General features: G+C 39.9%; 1 non-coding gene across 1 annotated transcript; it reads left to right on the forward strand.

Moving 5' to 3' along the window:
- The first annotated feature begins 4621 nt into the window (after positions 1-4621).
- On the forward strand, positions 4622-4749 carry LOC128849093 (U6atac minor spliceosomal RNA). Its single transcript, XR_008447171.1, has one exon. It is a non-coding gene; the product is annotated as a U6atac minor spliceosomal RNA (small nuclear RNA).
- Positions 4750-20003: the final 15254 nt, after the last annotated feature.

Genomic DNA, 20003 nt, shown 5'->3' on the forward strand with positions numbered 1-20003 from the left:
TGTGTTTCTTGTGCATAGATTTGTTCCTTATCGCCTCTGTTTGTGGTATTTCTGTGTTCTGTGTTTTATAACTTTTGCACTTTATGAGCTCTCTAACCTCCAGAAAACCTTGTATGTTTCTCCATGTAGATACACATTTACATGCAATTGCATGTGCAGGGTCTGTGGTTCACTCTCATTCATCTTCTAGGCCTTCTTTCCTATCTGTATTATCTTTCTCTAATACAAGCACATAGCACTTACACGGCACACATGTAGTGATATCCTTTCAGTAAAATATGACTGAATAATATGGTCATTCCTTTGGGCACGGGGGGTGTTATTTTAGTATCTCCATGGAATAGAATACACTTTTTTGAATGCTGACCTAATTTCCTTAGCCAATGCCTTATTTCTCAAAGAAAAATACTGAAATTTCTTCTGTGTATGACAAGGGAGTCTGACCTCTAAGGTAGACTTCAACAGCTTTGAAAAGTTAAAAGGGAGATATAAATATGGAATGCAAAGTGGATATGTATTCCAGGGGCAGACAGTACAGTTACTTTTATTCTGACAGGAATACATCTGAATATAGATCTTTATCCAAAGATTGGGGGCCTTATCAGTCTTGAGTCCGATGCCAGCTGCAAGGAGGGATAATTCATTCCTTTTTCAATCGGTCAAGATATGGATAGGAAGCACAGTACTGGAGTCCCATGTCAGAGCTTTAATTCACAAAGTCCTGACAAATGATGAGTTATCAAAACTGTAGATCACACGGTTTCATATTAGTGTGTGAATAAATCTTTTATAAATTGTATGTCATACTGCTGTTTAATCAGAGCTGACTTACAGTTTTACATATCTTTCTGAAACTAAGGTTTCATTTGATTTAATTTTTCTAGGCTGTATTTCAATAAATTCTCTGTTGTAATGACATCAATTGGGGAGAATGGTCTAAAGATTGTGCACCGGAAGAAGAGCAAAACAAGTGATCTGGGTAAAAAGGGCTTATATAGGCCTGTGTTATGGCTTATGTGGTTAGACATTTACACTAAATTCTTTACTTATTATGTAGCTTTGGACAGAGACAGCTACAAAGCTGAGATCTATGGTTTGGATTTGAGATCTTCAAACTTTTTCAAAGGATGTTTGGAAATAGGACTTAGGTCTGAGCCCATCTGTTGCTTTGGGTCTCAACCAACCACTTCCTACCATGCCACAGTTCCAGACCACTGTTAATCCTTCAACTATTACATTTAGAATTAATGGCACAGTTCTGGCTAGTTCTCACTAAGAAAGTGAGGATTGATACCAATAAAATGAGTATTTTCTTGCAAGAACCATATTGCATCTTGCTGCAGAACTCAAACCATGCTGCTGTTCATCAGCAATCCATGTGGTGGCACTAATGTTCTTATGTGCCAGAGCGAGCATAGACATTTGGCAGTGTTCATTATCCCCCTTGCCTCCAGTTCTGGGAAGCCTAGTTGTGTTTGGGAGTTGGTTCATCTGCTCTCACCCCATCCCCCATTAATAACTTCTTTTGGTGCTCAGATCTGTGCCACCCTGGAAGGCCACAAGAAGAAATTCTGCTGCAGTTTGCTGCTAAAAGAGATGAAATGTTAAATCAATGGTGTAGACTAGTCCTTCTGATTGTACAGATACTGATTTAAATTGATGAATTACAGAAGTGCAGCCCTTGAACAGCAATGTATATATTATATAAACATACAAAAACTATGTTAAAAAAACATTATTAAGGTAGCAAAGTCAAGTACTCAAAAGTTAGGAAATGCCACAATCAAGATTGCCTGGGCCTAAAGAAGTCGACTGTTTGGGGAACATGTTTACTACTTTAAATGCTTAATTAGCCCAAGGCAGTAGATAGGAAATTACTATTTACAAATAATAGATTTAAGGGATAAGTCTCCAGAAAAAATGCAGGGACTCTTTGGTGTCCAGAGGAGCTGGCAGGAAGCTTGAGGATCACAGCGGCTTACATTGCAGTGCATATATTGTTAAAGGCTGAAACTGCACAGATCCAAGAGGATAAACAAAACAAATATTATTTACAATGCTAGTTAGTTGCATGATTAAACTGGCGCACCAGCAGAATACACATTTACCACAAAGTCTCTTTGGTTTGTATCATACAGAGCTATGAAAGTCAATTTATTTTTAAACTAGATCAATTTCTCTCCTAAATGAGCTGAGGTAGGGTCACTCATCAGTAAACCTCTGTCAAACAATCTTTTTTTCAGATCGTCCAGCTCTGCTCTTTAATGGCACCGGCTTGAATTAGACCTTAATGTTATGTCACTTCAAATTAGTGGCTTTAGTTCAAACATGACCATAAAGAAGATTATCCAACCAGGGTAAACAGTTTTCTATCAAAACAAATCAGCCCAGTTTAGAAACAGCAGCACCATTCTCATTTCTTTTCTGTCCAATTGTCATTGCATTATGGGCTGTAGTTTTACTGTAAATGAAAGTAAATATTGGGATCTTTTTAATGTAATATATGTAATCTTTTTAATATGATATGTAAAACACTACACTTTCACACTCAGGTTCAACCATAAGCATTCTAAGCAGGGCACTTCTCTCTGGTTCAACCCATTTTACCAAGGCATTACCATTGTAGCGTATATCAACTAGGCCCAGGCTGTTCCCCTTTGACTGTCATCTCAGTTATATATAAGCAGTTCTCTTCCTCCACTCTCACTCAGCCACTCAACCTCTCCCGACTCTGACTGGCAGTTCAGTGCTGCTGTGCATGATGTCACTCAGAATATACCAGCCTGTTACTTCCCCAAACACTTGTATTTTTTTCTTAAATTTCTCCTCTCTCCCCACAGTTTCTTTCTTTCCCTCACCTTAAATTGAAATGTGTGTGTATGTGTAGACACAGACAGAGGCTGGTTTCTGTACAAAATATGTGTAATTTACTTATGGGGCAATTTTTTTTTAAAGCAAACTTTCATTTTCATGGGGCTGGATAGTTGTAGGGAATTAATCTCAGAGGTCTGCATCTCCATGTCACAGTACTGTATCTTTCTGAGGACAGTAGTGAGTGAGTTATTAGCTTCATGGGTGCTCAGTGCCCTATGCAGAAGGTTGGTGGTTTCAGTTCACTTTCTAAGTTAAACAACATAAAAAAAAAGCACCACAATTAACAGTCAAAGATTAAATGGTTTAAAGACTGAATTGCTGTTTCTCCCCTTGAGATGGTTCCTCCAAAAGAGGAGGAGACTGTCTTGGACACTTTCCTGCTTTTCTGTTCTTTAGACAAATAAAAGGCTGAAATCAATGGAAATTAAATCTGGTATTTTTTGGCATGGGTATGTATTCCTTAATGAAGCAAAACTTGTACTGACTTCTGTACGACTTGCATGAGCAAAGAATGCAAGATTATGAGAAGAAACATTTCAATGTGAAAAACTAATGCTTGAAGCCATGAATAGCAATTTATAAAGTGTGCATTAAGGAGACAGATAGTTCGTACTTGCAGCACTAACCTAAGGCTAGGTCTACACTACCCGCCTGAATCGGCGGGTAGAAATCGACCTCTCGGGGATAGATTTATCGCGTCCCGTTGGGACGCGACAATCGATCCCCGAATCGGCGCTCTTACTCCACCAGCGGAGGTGGGAGTAAGCGCCGCCGACAGAAAGCTGCAGAAGTCGATTTTGCCGCCGTCCTCACAGCGGGGTAAGTCGACTGCGATACGTCGAATTCAGCTAAGCTATTCACGTAGCTGAATTTGCGTATCTTAAATCGACTCCCCCCTGTAGTGTAGATGTACCCTAATACTCAGGAATACCTGAGTTCATGTGCCTGCTCTACCACAGAATTCCTATGAGTTTAAAAAATGTGTGCAATTCATTTTTAAAAAATACAGTGAATGTGTCTGTGACGGGGCAGAGTGGCCCCGCACTGGTACTGCAGGGGTTAACCCTTCCTTCCTAGCGGAGGAAGCCACGCCTCTGAGGCTCTGCTGGGCATGCTCCAACTGGAGAACAAGTATAAAAGCCTGCAGAGCTGCTCAGTTGGGGCTGACCGCAGGGGGGAAGGAGGCACACCGCCAGCTCCTGAGGAGGGACAGCCTGCGCTCCAGGATCTGGAGGCCAGCCAAGCCGGGATGCACCCTGATGCACAGATGGAGTACGTCACCAGAGGAGCCCCCTCAATCGGAGAACCCGGAGGTTATGGTAGGAAGTGACCTAAGGGAACTTTAGAGGAAAACGACATTAGAGCCGCACAGAGGCTCGGTGTGTTTCGGGCAGATCCCCGCCGAGCTGGTGGCAAGGGGAACTTGCCACTACTAGGGCCCTGGGTCGGGACCTGGTGGAGAAAGCGGGCCCGGGTCCCCCTACCACCCTCCCACACCACGGGAATCATATGGACTCTGGCTGCTAGGCCACACTATCCTGACTGAGAGGGGTGATTATATGGACCCTGGCCATTGGGCCTCACTGCCCTGACACTTGGGGTGATTTACATAGACTCTGGCCACTAGGCCGCACTACCCCACCTGTGAGGGAGGAGTTATATGGACTCTGGCCATTGGGCCCACTGCTTCAACGCTGGGAGCGATTTATATGGACTCTGGCTGTTAGGGCATACTACCCCGACCAAGGTGTTGTACTAAAGGAAAGAAAGTTAGCACTCCCCTTGATAAGGATGGAAGAGGTCCTAGTGACCTTTACAACATGCATATGGATAAGGCATTGCCACTTACTTCATGGCATCTAGCCAAGTTTTTCGGGGGAGTGATAGTTCAGTGATTTGAGCATTGGCCTGCTAAATGAGAGAGGCAAGCACATGAACTTGGGAGTGGCAAGGTTCCAACACCTCATCCCACCCCTGCCACAAAGGAGCAGTGCTGTGCCAGGCCCACCACAGTGTCAAAGAGTGAAAAAAGGATTACATTCTTTTGCAATTTGCTTGTGTAGTTCAAAAAAATATAGCAGGAATGGAAAACACCAATATGGAATATATATAGAGAGGAAATCCATACTGAAAAAATAGCTACTCCATATTGCCGCTCCAGACAAAGAGGAAAATTCTGAATACTAACTTCAATGGAATTACTTCAGATTTACCTCAGTGTAACAGAGAGCACAGTTTCACTAAATAGTTTGTGTTTGTTGAATGGTAAGACTGCAGAGCTCAATCCTGAAATCCTAAGTCAAGGTAAAATTCATCTTACATCTGCAAAACCTGTCTGTTTGCTTCTGTTCTTGTGTAGGAAAGTTGGGCATATTTGGTCCTCTGTTTCTATCTTCTATGTAATGTAACAAGCCTTTCAAGATTATTAAAATTAAACAGGAAAAGAAATACAAATCAACAGCTATGCAAAAAGTTCTCTGTCAGAAAATTCAGGAGTCTGTGCTGCTGGCTTTTAAAATTCTTTAATTTTATTTCTCTGAAGAAGCAGTGGTTTATGAATGATACAATAGAGCTGTGGTTCCCAAACTTGTTCCGCTGCTTGTGGAGGGTAAGCCCCCGGCGGGCCGGGCTGCTTTGTTTACCTGCCGCGTCTGCAGGTTCGGCCGATCGCAGCTCCCAGTGGTCGTGGTTCTCTGCTCCAGGCCAATGGGAGCTACCGCGGCCACTGGGAGTTGCCATCGGTCGAACCTGTGGATGCGGCAGGTACACAAACCGGCCCGGCCCGCCAGGGGCTTTCCCTGCACAAGCGGTGAAACAAGTTTGGGAACCACTGCAATAGAGCCATAATTGATGTTATACCTCTATGATAGGAAGTAACACAGAGCCTTTAAACTGTAGGACTCCATCTGTTCTGCAAGAGGGCAGAGGTTTGTTTTTTTTTTCTCTTATGGGAGCTCAGAGTTATTCAATGGCTTTCACCTAGCAGGTCAGGAACAATTTTAAGCCTCCAGGACTGTATTTTATATTAAGCCGTTGGATCCCAATTCAGCAGCTTTAATGTGTGCTTAACGCTGAAGTCAGTGGGAGTCTTGAACATTTTAGGACTTGCAGAATCTGATCTGAATAATCTTCTAGCTGTCTACATACTTGAGAAAAAGGGTCCATATTCTGTTCTTGGTTGTACTGATGTAAATCTATAGTAACTTCAGTATAGCTACATTGGTATATCTGAACAAAATTTGGCCCAGGTTGTTTGTGAAAATATGTGGCTGTATGTATTAAAATAATAATAATGGGGGTGAACATTATGCCCTGTGCAATCTCACTGATGGCAATTGGGTTATGTGGGGTCTAAGTCAGGATAAAAATTTGGCTTAAAGGGGTTGTGGAGGATAGGGCCATCAATGGTTATTAACCAAGATGGTCAGGGATGTAACCCCATTCTCTGAGTGTTCCTAGCTTCTGATTGCCAGAACCTAGGAGTGGATGACAGGGCTTGGATCACTTGATGATTGCCTGTTCTGTTCATTCCCTCTGAAGCATCTGGCATTGGCTGCTATTGGAAGACAGGATACTGCGCTAGATGGACCATTGCTCTAACCCAGTATGGGAGAACTATCTAGCCCTATCAGAGAAGCAGCATGGCTAGCTCGGAAGAGGAGTTTTTCCTACCACTCTATACTGGTCTTTCAAGGGGCAGAGCTGACAGGCTCTAAAGACTTGTTTCCTTAACTGGAGCAGTGGTGAATATGATGAGAGTAGCCGTGTACATGGAAGACTCCTCAGAGATCCAGCAGAAACACACAGGAACCACAGTTCCTAGAGAATGGAAATACCATTTCCATTTCTTCCCCATCCTTCTGTAGAAGTTGTATAACTGACAAGCATTTCATTTAATTGATGAGTATTTGTTTTAAATGGCAAATGGTCCCTTTTTAGGTCTGCAGTGCCTGACAGATGGAAAATAACAATATTGTTTAATACCTCTTTTGACAGTTTAAAAAATAGTGAGATGTACCACAAAAGTCTATAAGCCATTGCAACGATACAAGAAAAATACCATCTAACTGACAGTGTTTCTAATTAGCAACAACCTAACTGTCACTGTTTCTAATTAACAGAATAAGATATAGCACAAAACAGTATAAATAGCAGATGGTATTAGAAAGGCATAAAGCAAGCATGAGACCTGACTTTAAATAATTCTAGCTATGCTACAGAATTTGGACAGTTCTGCCTTCTTTTTGTTAGTAAAACTAAAGTGAAACATGATAGGAGGAGAGTGAGAAAGAGATGAAGAAAAGTTAGTAAATTTCACGACTGAACTTTGTGTGGAATATATTAACATTTTGGAGGTGAGATGAATGATTTTATAAAAGATCTATGAGTGCTTAAAACCACCTTTTGAGAACAGGATGTCTCAGAGCTTAATCTCTCTTGTTGTAACAGGACTTTACAGTCCTTCACTTATACTGGTGCTGTTTCTTTGCTGTCTGTGCTTAAAAATAATATAGTCACATCTCAAATGTTATAAATGGATCTCACTCTATTCTTTATTTAATGTAGTCTACATCTGATACGCAAAGGAATGGGGAAGGTGATGATTAAGTCTTACAAAGGAACTATGTTATGGCACTTAGAACCTTTGGAGGATTTCATTTCCATGCATATAATAGTGAGGCCAAATTTTCCAGCCCAAGTAAGGACCATGGAAAGCCCTGAACACAGTGGAAGCAAGTGCTGAGAGGAGAATACTGGTAGCATACGGAGAATGAATTCGAGACTATGCTGATCCACCAACCAAACCCCAATACAAGGAGGAATGTGGAGTGGTGGTGTTGATTGGTGTGTTCAAGTCCATTTACTGGAGCTGTGCACAGAGGAGAGAATTTGGTCATAAATAATGGCTGATTCATCCGATTTCAGCTGGTATTATTTAAAGTTCCAGCAATCATCTGAAGACTGGTTAGTGGCTTATGTGAAATCAGTTAGTGGTCTTGGTTCAGTTCCTATTGGACAAGGATGCATATCACAAAAAATGCTAGCACTGGTGCTCAAAATGAATCTTTCTGAAAATCCAAGGATTAGATGGGTATGGGGAGGGAATTACTCTACATCACTAGCAGGAAGATGTCGTATGATTTCGGTGTGGGTTGGGTTAGGCCCTTAGTGAGAAACTGAAAGTGTGATTGTGCACATAATACATTCTTACTTTGTTGCATTTGTGTGTGACATGCATTTTTTTCAACCTGGAGCTTTAAAGAGATAGCAAGTGAGGTTCCTGGACAGACTACATCTCCCATAATGCACCCAGGGTCATGCACCCATGTAGAGGAAAGTCCATATTGCATTATGGGAAATGTAGACCTTCAGGAGTGAAGCCTATTTGAAATAATAGGGGATGGAACTACAGTGTGCCATATGGAAATGCAATTAACTGATTCAGAATATTCCAATTCAGGTTGAACTGACCCAAAATGAAATATTTCATTTTGATTTTCCAAAGAGAAAATTAAAAATTGTCAACAAAAGCAAAAATCTCATGTGGAAAATTCCATACTAGTTCCAATAACAACATGATCCATCAGCAATAAAAAAGCACATTGTGCATCACTATGATGCAGTGGAGTAGGTCCAGAGGCCCCCTGTTTGATGCCTAGTGGCCCTGCCTCACCCCATCCTAGAAAAGAGAAATAGAGAGGTCTTCCAAACTGCCTAGAGCAGCAGTGTGGGACATAGCCAATGAGAGGGGCTGCAGGAAGCATATCCAGCTCTCAGTGATAAAGTTTTCAAAAAACTGCCATCTAATATGTCATACCACAGCAGATTTTATGAAGTGAAGCCAGCATTGTTAATCAACTGTTCTTGGTGGGAAAGGCTTCCCAAAACACTTAAGGCAAATGGGTTGTTCCCAGTCCATGTAGTTGCATGCTCTCAGGTTCTACTCCCACATTATTCACATAATTCCCTTTAACATAAATGGGAGTTTCTCGTTTTGTTCACATAAAGCTCAAAATCATGGTGTCATAGAAGTTAATAAGATTTTTTTTCCATTGAGATCAACAGGACCAAAATTTGGCCAGTAGAGAGAGTAAAAGATTTCAGACAGGTTCCTAGTGCATATGAAAGGAGAAATCTGTCCTTTAATAAGTATAAGATTTTTGGACCACATTGGGGACATAAGGAGGAAAATAGATAGAAATTGGCATGTACTTTGTACTGAGCCTGATTTCCAGCTCAAGGAGATGTACCCACGCTCTCTCTGATTAAGCTAGCTTGCTACAAAAAATAGAAGTGTACCCATGGTGGCACGAGCCGCAGGAGAGGCTAGCCACCCCACTATGTGCCTCAAATGGGATCATTCTCAGGGAGGCTAGCCCCTCCCACCACTTGCACAACCCTAGCTACACTTCTGTTTTTAGCACATTAGCTCAATCAGAGCTAGTGTTGGTATGTCTCCTTGAGCTTGGAATCGCACCTCCAGCTTGAAGGGTAGACATACCTATAACATGCTAACTAGTCAAAGTATAGGAACAAGATTTTTTTTCTAAAACCTAAGGACAAAATATTTAATAATGTTGAAAAGGGGGAGACTGAGAAGAAACTCCTGGTGAGGCAAAATTATGTAAAAAAAGCAGTTGCAGAGTTCTTAGTCGTGCAAGACTGAGAGAGAAAAAAATGGTGGAAAATTATATTTAATGATTTCTTAAAGATGGTTCTAAAATCATAATTAGAGGTTGACTTATTGAGAAAAGCAAAAGGATTATTAGCAGCCCAAAAAGAGGCATTGCTAATGACATCATAAAAAGACAGAGAAACCAATAACAAAGGTAGCAAAACTGTGTAATGATTTCCTGCATAACAAACAAGAAATTAAGATCATGCTACATGCTGTTGAACTGATGCAAAACCACATTTTATTAAACCAAATTTGTGTTCAGAACCATGCCAGCAAAGTTGCCATGGCACAATATTAAATACTTAAAGAAGTTTGACAATCTGACCAACATTTGAACTGAGAGGTTCAGTCATCTTAGATATTATTTACAGAGAAACTCTCCTGAAAGTGTTATTTCTTCCAGGAATCAATCTGCCTAATCTAGCTATGCTGCTTTTGTGATGCTCATAACTCTCTTTCTCCTAGCATTTGAGCCTCTGTTACTACACTTAGCATTCATACTGTTTTAGTGGATCCTGCCCTTCATCCCTCACAGATCTGCCAGTTTTGGTTTACTGTGTTTTTGGTGTTTGTAATAGTCAGTTACTGCAGGAAAGTAAACTGCTCTGAAAATGGTCAAGTTTCAACTCAGCCTTGTCACCTCTAATAGGTTGTTCCACCATCAAGAGACCTCAGAAGAGATTGCCTTAACTCTGGCTTTTGAAAATTTAATCAGGAGAGGGTCACAGGTAGCTGCATTATGCCACAGAAAAGTAGCTGTCTTAGCAACAGATCAGTGAACAATGGCTTGCTGATGTTTTCATATTTTTACAAAACTGGCTTTACATATATGATAACTTCAAGATAGAAGCTTAAAACTGGGAGTTTGTTCATGTAAAGTAAGTATTTGGGAGCTATACAGAGGCACCAATCCAATCCAAGTAGTTATTTCAGTTCTAGCCACTAAGAGAGAGAAAATGCTAGAGTAGTATGATGCCAATAACAACAATACTTGGCAATTAATATGTAGCCTTGGATCTAGGGATCTCAAAATGCTTAACAATGTGTTTCTCATATTTCATAGTGCTTGTTTATTGTTCAGCTATCTATGTAACTTTTCTCAATTAAAACCATTTGACAAAACAATAACTAATTTATATATTTCCAAATGCTCCCAAAGTAATGACTTCCCTTTACCTGTTAGAGATTTGTGGCATGAGAAGATTGAAGAGAGAGAGAGAATTGTAAGGTGAAAAATCTTGTCCAGATGGAGCATGTGATATATTCACATAAAAACAGGCATTATCTAGAGTATTTTTATAATGTTTCTTCTTTCCCATATTTCTAAAGCTATTTTTCAGTTTTTAAATAATTATTTTAAATCTCACCCCAAAAGTGAGAATTGAACAGCTTTTTACTCTTTGTACTATATCTAATGAGGACAACTCATTTTAAAAAAGTGTCAAATATTCAGATAATTGAGAAATCCAATTAGCTAAACGTTTCAGGAGGTACCACAGTTTTATACAAGAAAGTTTCTAAGTTCCTATTACACAGGAGAGCTGAGAAGATATTTTTTCCCTATGAGCTATATATTCTTTATCTCTATATTTTTCAGTCTTTGGCTCATTATCTCCATATTACAAATAACCTAAGGGATACATGGAGAGAGTTATTCATGTTTTATTAATCTCAGTGTGAGCTATGCTCTTATTCTATATTTTCACATTTTTTCACTCTATTTAGTTAAGGAAGAATAACTACCCGACATCCGATTTCTGTATCCTCTTTACTCTAAGGTAGCTGATTACAGAACTACCAGTGACCAAGACATATTCACAGAATCTAATATTAAACCAGAGGCCTGATTATGCCAGTCTCCTTCACCCTGAGCGTTACCAATACTTTATGATACTGGTTTCAATCAGACTACTTGTGGAGTTCACAATGGAGTCAGTACACTACAATTATGTAAATAGGTTTCAGAATTAGGTCCCAAGTGATACTCCCATACACACTGTTACATATGGACTAAGCCAGGATTTTTATGGTCACTGTCCATACACTGCCTTCCAGTTTTACTATGCTCATTGTTGTTCATTTCTTGCTTGCCTTTCTTTTTTACGTCACCATACAATGTTCTATCTTTCATTATATTTGAATAGTTAGCCATCCCTTTGGCTAGTCTTGTTAGTTGGTAGATGTGATGTGCATTTCAAATATTAGTTATTTTAACTAAATATTTAAATTAGTGGTCATTTGATACAAGTAATTGATTTGATGCTATAATAACTCCTGAGAAGTAAATCATTCCTAATTCAAAATTGTTTACAAACTGGTAAAATCTTTTAAATGCATAATTTGTAATATTTTTTTTTTCTATTTAAAGGATGAATTTTGGTTCAAGATAAGAGTTGAAAAGAGAGTCCTATTGCTTCAGTTACAAAGATGCTGGCAATAGATTAATAGAAATTAGATATGGAAAAGATCAATGAGAATTTCGAGTTAATCTACACCACTCATCACCAAAATTTGTGAATTGTTCCCTATTATGTATATTTTGTGTACACAGTGTTATGCTGAAGAAGAAACCAAACCCTGAGGTTCTTATTTAATCCTTAGTCATGAAAATGCTTATTTGGGTCATGTTCTGATCTCAATTACACTTGTGTGACTACAGTTAGTCCTTTCAGTTAGTAAGGACCGAGAAAAAAATAAGTAAGAAATTCAGGATTGAGCTGCATACTTGTCACCTATATTTATTATCTCTTTAACTGCACGTTGAAGCTCCAAACTACACTAGATATGTTATGGAGATTTAAAAATACAGTTTCCTTGTTAACACAACCTTTTATCCTCTGATTAAAAATATAATAAGAATACACATAATTGTATACTTCTGGAGAAAAAAAATGTGGATCATATTTCATCCAGTAGACTGTTCAGATCAGCACTCTTTGTATCAGTCATTCACTTAGAAATAGTGGGTTTACAAAATGTCTCCTTTAGTGCCATGTCCTTCATCCATTAAAGTCGATGGAACAGTTCCCAATGACTTCAATGGGTGCAGCATTAATTCCTCATTTCATCTGAAGAAATAAACAGTAGTCCAAATTCACCCCCGGTACTCATGGAAATCCAGTGAATTTGGCCGATTGTCTTTTGTCTGTGTATTATACATTACCATTTTGTCTCCAGCATTGTTAGTGCTAAATTATTCACCAGATGAAGCTCAAGTTCATGTCCTAACTGCTAAATAAATTGTAATGGGATTAGAAATACTGTTTTTTGTTTTGTTTTTGTTTTTTTTTAAATACTGCCACATCCATGTACCATTTAGCAATTTGCAGAATTTGGCTTTGAGGCACTTACATAATATGTAGTGTTAAAGAAATTGATAGTGCGTGGCTTTTATGCAGTTGTGTAGGAGAGGGTGAACGCAGATAGAATTGCAGCCTCTGACATCAGAACACCAAGGACTGCTCTGCCCCTATGACCCTGGAGGTGGACATTGTTCCAAAGGAAGTGGGAAGGAGGCAGAGCCATCGATCTGCTGTGCCCTACAATGTCCCCCTCCCCAGCCCACTAAGTGGGATTGGTGCAGGGTTGCACCCCATAATGGTGCAGAATGTGTCACAGTGCTCCCCATGAGGACGTGCAGCTCTGCACGACCCATACTCTGCTCTGTGCTTTAAAAGTATTGTGACAAAGTTCTTCCTCTACCTTGGTGGGTCCTGCGCTTATTGGCGGATTTGCTCACTTCACAGATTCACCCTGTGGGTCAGGAAACAGTCCAGAGACCTTCCCCTCTGGTAGAAGCTATAGTCCAGGTCAATTCCTCCTGTGTTTGATCAGGAGTTGGGAGGTATGAGGGGAACCCGGGCCCGCCCTCTACTCCAGGTTCCAGCCCAGGGCCCTGTGGACTGCAGCTGTTTAGACTGCCTCCTGGTACAGTTGCACGACACCTACAACTCCCTGGGCTACTTCCCCATGGCCTCGTCCCAACACCTTCTTTGTCCTCACCACCGGACCTTCCTCCTGATGTCTGATAACGCTTGTACTTCTCAGTCCTCCAGCAGTACGCCTACTCACTCTTAGCTTCTTGCACTCCTCTTGCTCTCAGTTCCTCACACACACTTCCTTTCCCCTGACTTGACTGGAGTGAGCCCTTTTTTAGCATCAGAGGGGCCTTAATTAGAGTCAGGTGCTTAACTGCCTCACCTGACTCTTAGCAGGTTAATTGGAGTCAGGTGGTCTCCAGCCTGGAGCAGCCCCTGCTCTGGTCACTCAGGGAACAGAAAACTACTTATCCAGTGGCCAGTATATCTCCTTTCTGCTACTCTGCTGTTCCCAACTGGGCTGGGTCTATCACAGTATGTTCTAGCTCTTAGTAGTTTCAAACACAGTGGCTAATTTTTTAACAGAGTTCTTAGCTCTAGAATTATAAATATATTACTCAAGACCCTCTGATGGCATAGCTCTGTTCAAGTTGGTGTTGTCAAGCAGAAAAGCGCCTATAATCAAGAAAATGTAGTTCAACCTGAATCAATTCATAAGGGCATGTTACACTTCCCATATGGCATTATTACTTTATACATGATTTCCATCCTAGTCACTCTACAAAGTATATAAAACTGTCACCAGAAAGATGCAGTGCTTACAGGTTTTAATAAGAACAAATTGCAAATTTATAATGAAGGCAATTGTATGTTAGAGTTGTAGGGAAGTAATATGAATGTCATAGTATATTCAATGAAGTTAATAAGAATTTCTGTGAGGCACGCCATAAAATATAAGGTCTTTTTAAGCATAAATTCATGGATTTCTTTTATTTGCATCATCTGTTTTAAGAGGAATGGAAAAAAAAATGATTAGACTGTTCACATACCTTAATGAGAGAGAACAGCAGCATGGTAGATTAAATGCTAATCAAACTGCCTTATCAGCAGCACTTAGAAAAGTAAAGCATATCAGCTTTTTTAAAATAATAAAAGCAGATTAAGGGCAGGGGAAATATAATGCCCAATAGTATACTTAATAGTAGCATCAGTGATTAGTAGGACAAAGGTATGAATGATCATTGTTCAGTACATACCATTACTAACATGATTTAGACACATACAAGAATAATTCGATACTATATGAATAATAATGTGTAATTTTCCTTTTGCTGTACATGTATTGTATTTATTGTTAGTTAATGCATCCTATTGAAACAAGAACAACCATAGAAAAGGCAATGGTGCTGTAGTGCTTCAGGGGAGACACTACCTATGCACACGGGAGGGGTTCTTTTGTCAGCATAGATAATCCACCTCCCAGCGAGGCAGAGGTAGATCGATGAAGGAATTCTTCCATTAACCTCACGCTGTCTACAACGGGGATGAGGCTGGCATAGCTTTGTCTCTCAGGCATGTGGATTTTCATACCGCTGGGAGATGTAGCTATGCTGATGTAAATTCTCAGTGTAGTCTGATTCATCTTTAATGGGGCAAACTGATGCCACCACTTTTCCACCATATGTAGGTGCAATTTTTTCTTCTGAATTCATTAATATCAAAGGGTTGAATGTGACATCCATAAAGAAGAGAGTATTTTGTAATTAATTTCATCATCCCATTCTAGTTTATGTTAATAGGAACATCATTTGGAAATTTTAAGCGTGCAAAGAAAAATATTTGAAATATTTGAAGGGTAGATCAAAGTGTCTTTGCATATCACTTTGAAGCCAATGACATTAGGGGATAATAAGGAGAGTGCCAAGTTGTAAGATAATAGTGACAAAAATAAGCATTGTCATCAATATATCTTATGACTCAATTGGATTTTTCACCCATTCCCTCTGTGCCATTGGTTGAAGTTTGACCATGCACTTGGTTGTGGTTGAGTGTGGGAAATTGTCAAAAAAGACATCACAAATCCTATTCATCAAGAATGCTTACTAATTTGATACTCCCTTTATACTTAATAGAAGTTGTCACTGACTTCAACAAGAAGACCTTTGATTGTGAATGCACCTGTGCAGTTGCTTCTTTTAACCACAATATACCATTACTCCTGTACAAGAACAGTGACTTTTTTTTAATGTGCAATATGTTGAGCAGGTGTGTTTTCCTGAAGTATCAGCACATTAAACAATCAGTATAGCTACGGTCCCGTTTTACATAATTAGAGTTGATTTTCTTCAGATCTCGTGGAAACAGGGAGAGAAATCTTTGCAGTCACCTATTCAACACTGGTTTAAGTATGACAGATGAGAGTCATTATTCTTAATTTAATGTAAACAACTATTAGCCAAAGTTTTCCAAAGTGACTCATGACTTTGGTGCCTTCAGTTTTGGATATCCAACTTGAGACATCTTAAAAGGGTTTGATTTTAAGAAGTTCTGAGTACCCATCCTCAAGTTGGGCATCCAGATTCACTAGTCACTTTGGAAAATCTTCTCCAGAGCAGATGATAGGTAGCTTTGGAGTGCTCTGTCAGGCAAACCTTGAGCGATAATACAACTTCTTTGAAAAACTAAGGCTGAAATTTTCAAATCTGCCTAGGGAAATTATAATTAATAGTAACTAGGATAGGATTTGAAAATCTCAGTCTAAATAAATAAATTGCCAAGCACACAAGTCTAAACAAAACTCAAATGAGGCGAGTGGATAAGCTCAACTGAAATGAGCAGAGAAATGAAAAACAGGTTTACCTTAGTTGGCCTTTAATTATTATTTACTTATCTCCTTCAGGGTGAGATTCCCCTCCCCCCCCCAAATGGTTTAGTTTGAATTTTTTTTCTAGGATTATTTTATATTTATTTTTTTAAAAAATAGTATTTTCTCAGTTCTGGATATTCTAATTAGAGTGTGGAATGTTTGCTCTGAGAGTTCAAAAGTACAACAGAAAGAGGCAGGTAATTAATATCCTGCAAGCAGAAACAAACAACTTCTGAGTAGCTAAGTAATGTGATCCAGTGGATAGAGAAGCTGGTTCAATGTCCATTTGATGTGAGTATCCCCGAGGACAGCAGCAAACATAGCAGCACAGTGCTTCCTGAGGCAGAAGTTCTTGTACCTTCCATGGTAAGAAAAGTTTTACAATTGCCCGAATATTAACTTTAAAGAAACCAGCCACAATATCTAAGGCCTTTGAGCCTAATTTGCTTTGATTTCATACTTAGAACTTGCCTTGAAGACAATAGGAAATTTGAATGAGAGTTGACAGCATGATCAGATCCAACTGAAAGTATAACTTAAAACTAACTAATAAATAAGTAGGCAGGTAAAATGTGGAGATGCCAATTACAAAGAGAGAGAAAGACGAGAAAAATGTCCTTTTTTCTCATTAACTTGAACCAGAGTGTTGTGGCTCATAATATCAAAAATCATATACTTAAAAGGAAATGTTCAGCTTGTCATAATTTGCACACTGCGCTGCTATAAAGTGTCAAATTGTATTACATTCCATGCAGCCATCTACTTTCTGTGATCTTTAATATTATATTATTTTTTATTTATTTATTTATTCTCTAGCTAGAGTTAATTCTTAAGCCAGAGTAGCTTTCTGGGAACCAGACTTTTGTGTCTGGGCTGAGATTTCTGGAAAAAGGGATTACCTGTTTGCTGTATGTAACTGCCTCTGTTCCATGACTGGTGCATATATTCATAACATATAGCAAGTTGCTTTTGGCTTTGTGGCCTGATTTAGCAGTTTGTCTGTGATATGTGGTCTGTAACTACTAGAATGCAAGTCTGCTCAATGGCTGAGAAGAGGCTGAGTCAGATGCACAGAATCTGATTGATGATGCACCCTCTTAAGTAAGCAGAAACTACTAATAAAATTACCTTCGCTGGTGATTTGTGTGCTGCTTGAACCAGACCTGCATATTTTGCAATCCCATAAGACAAGAAGGCAGCAGCACAGTGGCTGGTGTAACTACCGCCTTTAAACTCTTGTTGCAATCAGAGGATGTCTCAGTTGGTTTTAGTTAGTAGGAGCCCTAGGAGTGTCTGGCACAGCTATTGTTGCAGTCACCATACTCTTACCTGTGTTGACACACACATGTATTTACTCCATGTCTTCATCACTATTGCTTCTATTTACTAACTGCAAGGAAACTTGGTCAAGGGCTCAGAGGTCCATGTCCAGTAGATAAAGAACATTTGGCCAGACACTGCAATGAATTAGATACACACAGAAACTCAGTACAAGCTATGGCTGCAACTTTTATTAACTGTTTTATAAGAGAATCAGTGCAGGAACAGCCAGCCAGTTCTTTTCTATAAAAACTAGCCAACAGTATCAGTTCAGTTCCTTAATAAATAGCTATAGGGGCAGAGGAAGCGAATTCTTGCCTCTCCTGCAAAATGCACCCAGAGAACAAGACTGAACAGGCCTGAGTTTCCCTGAGATTTTGCCTTTCTGAGATGAAAGATTAAATGTGGGTGCCTCCTGCAGCAGCCATTGAAGCTCTATTTTTTCCAGGTAACACTGAGCCAAGGGACCACCCAATTCCTGGGACTGCAGCTGTAACTCTGGCTCCCTGCTACGTCAGTTAACCTTCACTGTTGTGACAAAACTCTCCATGCTACAATATCTGCCCTAGCCAAACCTGTATGCTCTGAGGAAGGCAAAATCCACACAACTGGGCCCCTAGTCCATCTAGTGGGAAAAGCCTGTCCTACCCCCTTGAATGGGTGCTGGCTGAAACCCAAAGCACAGTGGGAAATCAAACATTAGTTAAGAAACAGGAAGAACCAATCCCGTGAGAAGGGTGGGTTAGGCAAAGACACAGATACAAGTGGTGGCTACATCCCAGAAAGAGCAGTGTAAGCTGCCTTCCTCAGGTTGGGGTTCTCTGAGTCAATGAGTCACCCTGCAGCCCATGAATGAGCCAGTCAGGATGAGGACTTGGGGCCCCAAGCTATGTCTGAGCCTGGCCTCTACACATGTCTGCTGAGTGGGGAGCGGGTGCTGCTTCTCCCCACATTAACCAGGATCCCAGGCATGCCTTTACCTTGCCAGTCCAGCCAATGTCCAGCTGAACATTCTTTCTGTGCCTTTTCTCCTTGTATGCTCACTTTCTTTTCACCTTCATAGTCCCACAGGGTACGTCTACAGTACCCACCGGATTGGCCGGTAGCGATCGATCTGTCGGGGATCGATCTAAGATATGTCGACTTCAGCTACGCTATTCTCATAGTTGAAGTTGCATATCTTAGATCAATCCCCCCCTCCCCTGTAGACTAGGCCTTAGTCTCATCCTAAGGCTCCACCTATTCGAATGCTGCCATGATGGTGCATGTTCATCGGTTCAGCCTGTACTGGCTGGAATCTCAGTCCTGGTCTATTATCTAGTAGCTACTCTTGGAGGATGATATAAATGTTAATACTAGTAACACTAATGGAGCTTCTCCTTTAGCTAATGTGGTAGAGGCCTGTATTTATGGAGTAGAATGGACTGAGTGCTCTGAGATATATATACAAATAATGCACACCATTTAAATACTGATAATTCCATGCGTGGTTATGCTGCAGTGGTTTTTTTACCATACTCTCAACACCCCCAAAAATAAAATGAACCACAGAAAATTTACACCTTACCTTACTAATTAAAAATACTAAAACAGTAAAGAAACAAGGTGGATGAGGTCATATATTTTATTGGACCAACTTCTGTTGGTAAGAGAGACAAACTTGAAGAGCTCTGGGTAGCTCGGAAGCTTGTCGCTCTCACCAACAGAAGTTGGTCCATTAAAAGATATTACCTCGCCCACTTTGTTGCTCTAATATCCTGGGACCAACATTGCTACAACTACACTGCATAAAACAGTAAAGAACCGAGTAAATACAAATGAGAGGCTTAATTCTTTTCTGTCTTATGCAATGGGAGTCAATCAGGAGTCAGTGGAGCTACACCAATGTAAAACTGGTGTTAGAAGAGAATCAGCCTTGATAAATGTAGGGAGTGAGCAGTGGAGTTATGGCCCTATGGGGGAAAGAGTTTTAGTTAGTAGGAGCCCTAGGAGTCTCAAACTGAACTGTGAAATGTTTTTTGGAGCTGGACAAAGGAATGGATGAGTCTGTATTTTATTTATTTTCCAAACAGCACATACATCTCAGATCAATATGTTCCATTTATTACTTAATACAGGCAGTGTTGTGATGTGACTGTTCTTTTAATTGAATTTCTCTACAAATACAATGGCGTAATAGACACTTCACTGCTATCAGTCTCTTCCATATTGAGAACAAATAGTTGTTCCAAAAATATATTTTTTTCTTTCTAGAACATAATGCTCTCCCCAGGATATTGAGGGGAAAGGTACTGGATTTGAATGCTTTCAAAGTAGCTTTGATAGACCTTTATATCCATCTCACTGTCTGGATTTAATTCTTCTGTGAGCTGCATTCACATTCATTGGATCCATATACAATTATATTCTATTTGCAGGCAATTTTATACACAATGAATGCTTTGCT

Source organism: Malaclemys terrapin, chromosome 14, assembly GCF_027887155.1.
Source record: "Malaclemys terrapin pileata isolate rMalTer1 chromosome 14, rMalTer1.hap1, whole genome shotgun sequence".
In the NCBI taxonomy this organism is placed as follows: domain Eukaryota; kingdom Metazoa; phylum Chordata; order Testudines; family Emydidae; genus Malaclemys; species Malaclemys terrapin.